The following is a 7,919-nucleotide window of genomic DNA, read 5'->3' as shown; positions in this document are numbered from 1 at the left end:
CCTGGCTTCACCGCTTCCTATCCAGCTTCCTGTTTATGACCCGGGAAAGCAGTAGAGGATGGTACAATGACTGGGTACTTTACACCCACATGGGAAACCCAGAAGAAGCTCCTGTCTCTTGGCCTTGGACCTGCTAAGCTCCAGCCAAGGCAGTCACTTGGAGTGAATCAAATGGGGAAGATCTTCTCTCTGTCTCTCCTTTACTCTGTGAATCTGCTTTGCCAAGAAAAATAAATACATCTTTTAAAAAAAACGTAGTGCTCAACCATTTAATGAATGAATCAATACCATGAAATTAGCCCAGCTTTATGTAAATTTTTGTGTCATTGCATATGCAGTTGCTGCAGTAGCTTTTGGTATGGCTGACTACTCCCTACTTCTTGAAACATTGATTTTCCATGGCTTCATGTAATACTACATCTTCTTGGATTGTTTGTCAACTTCAAATTCAGTATCGTATGTAGGACATCCTACAAGCTTGATATAGATCGGTACAAATTGTCCTAGTCCTGAACTACCATATTTTCTCATTTTACAAAACTGACAATCTTATTTCTTCAATGTTCCTTAAGTAGCAGTATGGTGGTTACAAGGGGTCATTGTTTTATAGATAATATTGCAATAAATTATTCTCTGTTTTTCACTTGCTTGTGTCATATCTTTTTTAAAAAAAATGTTTTTAGCAGAAATCTGAGATACTTTATTTTTACTTCTAAATTCAAATGCCAGGTATAGCAGAGTTGTAAAAGTGGAATCCCACTTAGCTTGATTCACACAATTGCTAATGTTTTATCCTGTTTTCCAAGTCCAAGAATGAAAACTTGCAAGTAAACACTGAGGAAGTCACATATTTAGGTAATATTTCTTAAAAAGTCTTAATAAAAAATATGATACAGGACCTAACTTTTCAGTGGCATATATGCTAATAATACATGTCTGAATTCTGGTAGGTCCTATCAGTCCTGAATTAAAATTTTTAATTAAAAAAATAAAAACAAAAAGCAAAAAAAAAAAAAAAGCAAAGAACAACTAACTGAACTTTATACTCTTTCTATGCCACTCTAGTTTTCTTTCATCTCATTTTAATTCCAGTCTCCACTGTATGCTGCTTTCAGCATTCTTCCAAGCATCTTCCAAGGGCAGTCCTCGGTCTGATCTGAGGTCTTATTGGATCAGTTTTAATTGGACTGTCACCTTCAGATGTAATGTCTTCACCGGTCCCATTGACTTCATTCTTAGTATCACCTTCCTTCGAATCAGTGTTTGCATCTTCACTCTGTTTTTCTCGACTACTGGACTTCATGCTTTTTTTTTTTGGTCCTCAGATCCTCTCTTTTCTTTATCTTTGGATTTGGCATCTGGTTCTCTGTCCTGACTTGTGCTCTTGTGCTTATAGGACTTTCGGGCTCGGCTTTTCGACCTTATTCGATCCTGGCTGCGAGATTTATGTTTTCTTTCTGATCTCTCATGGCTTCTGCTTCTTCATCCATCTCTACTTCTGCCTCGCTGCCTTTCTCCACTCCGTGACCTTTTGTGGTCCCGGAACCTGCTACATCTCTGGTCAGAAGTGCGGCTGGAGTGCCTGCTTCGTGGGCGACTTCTCTTTCTTCTTTCTCTGTCTTTCCCTCTTCTTCTCTTCGTCTTTCACACACTCTTCCCTTTCTCTCTCCCGCTTCTGCTCTCTTCTCTTTCTCGCTTCTCCTTTTTAAGGCGTTCATCACGATCAGGTTCTTCGGTTCTTTCTCTTAACTTTTCTTTTTAATTCTTCTACAGTAGCTTTTTTTTTGGCATAGCCCATGTGCTGTTTTCCCATCAAGTGATCATCTGCTTGGGACTGTGCATCTCCTACTGTCAAAAAAGCTCCACACACTTCACAAACTTCTGTTTGTTTTTCTTGGGCAGCAAAACTTTCAGTAGTGGTCAAGGTTATGGATCTTAGCAATTCTCTCTCTTCTTTGAACTGTCCAACCAACTTCATCATTCCCTGGGCTTCCTCTACCTTTGCTTCAGATACGCTTCAGATACTAACTCTTCAATCTGCAACAGGAGTATATCAATTTTATCTGTTAGAACCTGAATTTTTCCTTCCTTTTGTCTGTTGGACCAGCTACCCCAGAAGACTGCTGGTTTTGGGATAATGGCCTCTTCTAATTGTATGTTCTACTTCTACAAGTAAGCTCTATACATACCGCAAAAAAATCTCTCTCATAGCCAACTTTCATAAAACGAGAACTCTTCATACTGTTTTCATAGATTTTCATCATGAATTTTTTTCACACGGACCAAGATCAGAAGGAGTGTTTGTGCGCAATTCTGCAGGAAAAAAAAACCGCAGAGGTAATATTTACAAACGTTCTCGTTGTCCCACTTCACGTTGCTGTGCTTCTCGTGCGGGGTGAGGTTTCAGTCCCGGCCCATTAACTCATCCAACAATTGTGCAGTCGAAATCATAGTGCTTTGTTTGGGTGGCTGGCCCCCAGCCTCAAACCCGTCCACCGAAACGCTGGCAACGCGGCAGTTCTCAGGGCGTACCAGCTTCCTCCTCTGAACAGCCGAGGAAACAAAATGTAAAAAAAAAAAAAAAATGAAAACAGGATTTACATAGAGAGAGAGAAAGAGAATGAAAGAGAAAGATCCTCCATTTGCTGTTTCATTCACCAAATGGTCACAGCATGTGGAAGTTAGAATGTTCAAAATCAGGAGGCAGAAACTTGTTGGTCTTGCACATGGACAGTGGCTTCCAAGGCTTTGGGCCATTCTCCTCTGCTTTCCAATGCCACAAGCAGGGAGCTTGATTGGAAGTAGTCCAGTCAGGATAAGAACTGGTCACACTACATAGTGCTGGGTCTGCAAAGTGGAGAATGAGACAAATGAGCCATTCTGTCAGCCCTTCATGTCTATCCCTTAAGTTCCTTTAAGTAGAATGATCCTTCTGGAAGTCACCTGCAGTTAAAGTCTATTTCCCTTATCTTCAGAGGAAAATATTCCTACTAACATATAAATCACCCTGTATTGAATTCCTTTAGCATTTCAATTCTCTCTGCAATTCCTCATTATTCAGGATGTGTATAGAATATTTGGAGACTTCCCTTACATTCTCTTCTAGATTGATGAGCAGTGTTACGGTAAGCTCATTTCTGTCTGTCATTTTTACCTAATCAAGTTTAGTTTATTAAAAGGAAGAAGAAGAGAAGGGAGAGAAAGGAGAATTGGATGATGAGGAGGCCCTCAAGACCAGATTCTCATTCAAAAATGAGAATCTGAAGTGACATCTGAAGTGACTCCAGGACATTCTGAATATAGCTATGACACTTTGGAGTTACTATATAAAAAGAAAGTCAGCTTACCAACACGAAAGCTTGGGAAATGACTCTCTGTAGCCATTCCTGAAAACTCCTAAGTCTTGGGTGAACAAGAAAGGAAGTGTTTCCGTGGTTCTGTTTTCACTTTCTTACACTTGGGATAGCCATATCCTGTGTGAGAGTATCTGGGCTAGAGTCCTAACTTCACTCACCACTTTAAATTCATGTACATTCTTGGAGGCAGCAAAGTGATTCAAAATATTACGGTTCCTTTCATCCATGTAAGGGGTCCTGACTAAGCCCCCAGTTCCTTGTTTGAACCTTGCCCATCACTAGCTATTAAAGGCATTTGGGAAATGACCCAGCAAACAGGAAATCTGTGTGTGTGTGTGTGTGTGTGTGTGTGTGTGTGTGTGTCTCCCTTCTTCATCAAGTAGATACATGAATAACTCCAAAAGAAAAGCTAAAGAGGCCTGCCCCTCAGACTGTGCCCTAGAGGGGCATGCTCTCTCATTCCTGGCCTAGAACACTTTGACAATACCACAACACTCTTATTATAACTTGGCCTTTGATCCAAAAGACATAAACTGTTAAACAGATTGTTTTAAGTTATTGACTGATTTGAAGGTTACAAAGAGAAAGAAATACAGAGAAGGGAAAGAGAGATACAGAGAGAAAGAGACAGATGTTTCAACTGCTGTTTTACTCCCTAAATGCCCACAACAATTAGCCAGGAGCCCAAAATGCCACCTTGGTCTTCCAGATGGATGGAAAAAGAGTCCAAGTAGTTGGTTTATTATCCATTGCTTTCCCAGCGACATTAGCAAGGAGCTAGACAGGAATCTGAATAGCCAAGACTTGAACTGAAGTACCTATATGGAAGGCTAATATTACGAGAGCAGTTTAATCTACAATATTGTAACACTACCCCCTCCTCCAGCAGCTCCACATTTGATTCTTGACTTTGTCCTTTGGAACTATGTGATTTTTTACAAATCATCTAAGTTCTCTCAGGTCTTTCTCCTGTTAAAAAGATCCACAAAATAATTATAATGATAATCATGTTATGATTTGATTATAAGAATCAAACATATCAAGATAGTTCGTTAATGATAAAACTGCATGCATCTTGGTGGTTTCCACTGATAATGAACCAAATATGAGCTGGATCTTAGAAGAGAAGCAGGGCCTCCATTACTCACAGATTAGCTGTGTTTATTGAGCTGTGTTTATTGAGCTACATAACACATGGTCAGCAAGATCAATACCCTTGAAACACTTCCATCCTATAAGAGAAGAGAGCTGGGAAAGCACCACAGAGCCATTGAGATGCAACAATGGACTTTAGCCCACCATGTTGGAAGCCCCTGGGAGCTTGCTTGGCATGCAGGAGGCCTCACTCCACACCTACCACATGGGAGCCTGCATTTTAACAACATCCCAGGCAACTGGCTTGTACATTAAATTTGATGCGTGAGCTTTGGTCCAGAGTGACAGAGAAAATATCATGTGCAGTGAAGTGGATCCTAATTCACCAGGAATCTTAAGGCAAATTTCCATCCAGAAGCAACAGCTAACCAGAGGCCTTGAGGGCCACACCCAGTTACCAGCCAATTCAACAGATACAGAATGAGTTCACGCAAGATTGGTGTCTGCTTCCTGCCCTTGGAAACCCACACCTGAGGCTCAGAGTCTGGCACTCTCCAGCTATCCTACCATACCACTGCAGGGAGAGAAGCTCTCTGGCCCAGTGAACTCCTCATTTGTAGAATGGCTGCCCCTGCCAGAGAGCAGCAAGTGTGTCTTTTGGATGGATTTTTCTCAGTGGGTCACTTGGGTGGAGCAATGACTGATGGCTTGATGAATTGCACTCTGAGTTCTGACTTTGAGGCACTAAATATAGACTGTGCACATGCTGGGAGAGCTAAATTTGGTGGTTGGCATGGAGGGGAGGAGGGGTGGTGGGAGCTCTTGTGGGATGCGGCTTGGAAGCAACCTGAGTGAGGCCCCAGCATCTGCTGCAACTCAACGTTAATCTCTTATTCCTGTGAGGGAAGGAAGTCAGCTGGGAATTTCCTCCTTGATTGATTTGTTTGTTCCAGGGATTTGTGGGGAGTCGGTTTTGTGTTTCAAACACTTGCAGATGGGGAGGGCCTGTGTCTGCTTGTATCTGATACACATGCTTCCATTTGGGCTGTGGCATAGGGCGGGCTCCTCCGTCTGAGTTCACATCTCCTGGTGCGTTATTTCTAATTCCGTCCCAAGCTGCCCCAGATCTTCTCTGTTGAGTTAGATGAGAAGGCTCTAATTATGCAGATTGAAGGTCAAAATGAGAATGGATGTCTAATGCTGCCAAACAGCAATGCCCCAAAGCACCCTTTCTGGATAAAAATTCCCACGACCTGGTATATTCTAAGGAAAACCACTTTGCTGCTCCTGCTTGCTCAAGCAAAGTCAAAACAGGAAGAACAGGACTGCGGGCCTCTGCCGCTGTCCCAGCAGTGTGAGAACACAGCAGTAGAGCAGCGCTTAGCCTCTGTGAGCAGAAAGCATGCAGTCAATACAGATGGTGCCATTTCAGACAGCAAAGTGAACTGCCAAGGCCGCATCCTCCCACTGCCTCCTGGCAGCCACTGTATGCCTGGAAATCGCAAGAAGCGTCCACCTGCCCCTTTCCCCTTCAAAACGCCCTCTTCCTCCCCTTGAGGTAAGACACAGAGTGCTCATCTGCATTTTGATTGCTGTCTTCGAGTAATGACAACTAAAAATAGCACTCTGAACTCCCTCTGCAATCAGTTACCATTAATTAGAGTTAATTAGGTGACCCAAGCAGGAAAAGAGATTTCCTTGCCTGCCCGTGCATTCATCATATTTGATTTATTCCATTATGATTCCTTCACTCCCTCCTGATTCTTCCAAACTCATGAGGAATTAGAAGAGCTCCTGCTTGATTTACGTAGCTGATTTACAGTTATCATCCAATATGGAAAGGCAGAATTCACTGTGAAGGAGACTTGGAAAAGTTCTTTTGAAATTGAATAAAAGTTGAATTTGCATGCAAAAAATGCAATCCATGCAGTCTTTTTTGTAATGTGCATCTTCTCCTGAAATTTGTGAAGACCCCTTCTGTCTTCCATTTGTCCACCTTCATCCTTCCTGGGATGACTTTGCGAAACTGGCTGGTCTCCCCTATAAACTCGAGAGGAAGGGGAGAGAGCATTTGTCCCACTGATGACCCCACTCTCATTAATGTGGGGGTGACACATTGAGTGTGGCTCAGGGGACCCCCAGATTATCACAAAGTAATCTCTGGAACCAGTCACTCTAGTGGACTGCTATAAATATCTGTCATCAGAAGGACCCAGGCCATGATCCTAAGAATCCAAGATATTTGAAAAAGTAGCATCAGAAATGTGGGTTTGCCTCACAAATACACAGGATTTGCCTCACAGGATGTAATCAACAAGGGTAAATACTTTGCCTAGCTAATACTATCTCTAGCTTCATACGGCGGGACCCCTCCAGTAAAGAGATGGGTTTTGGTCTATAGATGTTCTCCATCTATCTGGTATGCTTCTGTGTACCTGTATGTGTGTATTAAGTGAGAATCTCCAACAACAGTCATTCATGAGTTAATATCGCAACTCCAAAGAATAGAAGTTTTGCAAAGCTGAGACTAAAGCAGATGAATCCTAGGTAAAACACATAAATTTTGTCAGGTAAAAATTTGATGGATTTCCATTCTTGGAAAAGATAAAGGGCTACATCGTGACATAAGCATTAAAGTCAGCATCCCATATGGATGTTGGTTCATGTCCCAACTACTCTACCCCACTAGTGGCCTCAAAATCACTGCAAGATGACTCAAGATGGCCCCCCGTGTGGGAGACCTGGGTGAATCTTCTGACCAGCTCCTGCCATTACAGCCACCTAGGGAGGAAACCAGTGGATGAACAGTATCTATTGTCTCTCCCTTTCTCTGTAAGTCTTACTTTCAAATCAATAAAATTTAAAACCCAAATATATTTTATTACATCCCATGCTATTAGCCAGTTTTGAATCTTTAAGTAAATTTATCGCAACATTTCTTGGCTCTGTGTGCATATGTATGTGTTCTTCAAGTCTCTTTTAAACTCAGTTTAGCGTCTTACTCATTCCCTGATCAATTAATGAATTAAATAAAAACTTTCAGTTTTACACGTATTATATTTGTATGAGTCATGATTTCACCTTGTTGAGAACTGTACTTTAGCACAACTTTTTGACTTAATGTTGACAACTGTTCTACCATCTTAATAATCATGCAGTATATCAACCTTAATTTTCATGGTCTTAAAAGTAGTAAAAGAAGACAAACTTATCTGTTTGTTATATGTTTCATGATTACTTATAAGTAAGGAAAGGAGATATAACTTTATATATTTCCCAGGTACTTTCACGCATCTTGTCTAAACTGTATCTCACAAAGTTTTGGGTACAGAACTAGCCCTGCTATCATCATTAATATAAAACACAATGTATTAGCATATTAACTTTCATTAACTTTCATATTAAAACAGGTTTCTGCGACAGGTGTTACTAATGCCTCATTTTCAGATGAATCAACTGAAAAATAAG

At 41.3% G+C, this 7,919-nt stretch overlaps 1 pseudogene; it reads right to left on the bottom strand.

The window, feature by feature from the left end:
- Window positions 1–1,054: 1,054 nt before the first annotated feature.
- On the bottom strand, window positions 1,055–2,451 carry LOC101531358 (luc7-like protein 3; annotated as a pseudogene).
- Between the last annotated feature and the right edge of the window lie 5,468 nt (window positions 2,452–7,919).

Source organism: Ochotona princeps, chromosome 2 (genome assembly GCF_030435755.1).
Source record: "Ochotona princeps isolate mOchPri1 chromosome 2, mOchPri1.hap1, whole genome shotgun sequence".
Taxonomy (NCBI): domain Eukaryota; kingdom Metazoa; phylum Chordata; class Mammalia; order Lagomorpha; family Ochotonidae; genus Ochotona; species Ochotona princeps.
This window is presented reverse-complemented; position numbering and strand designations above follow the sequence as displayed.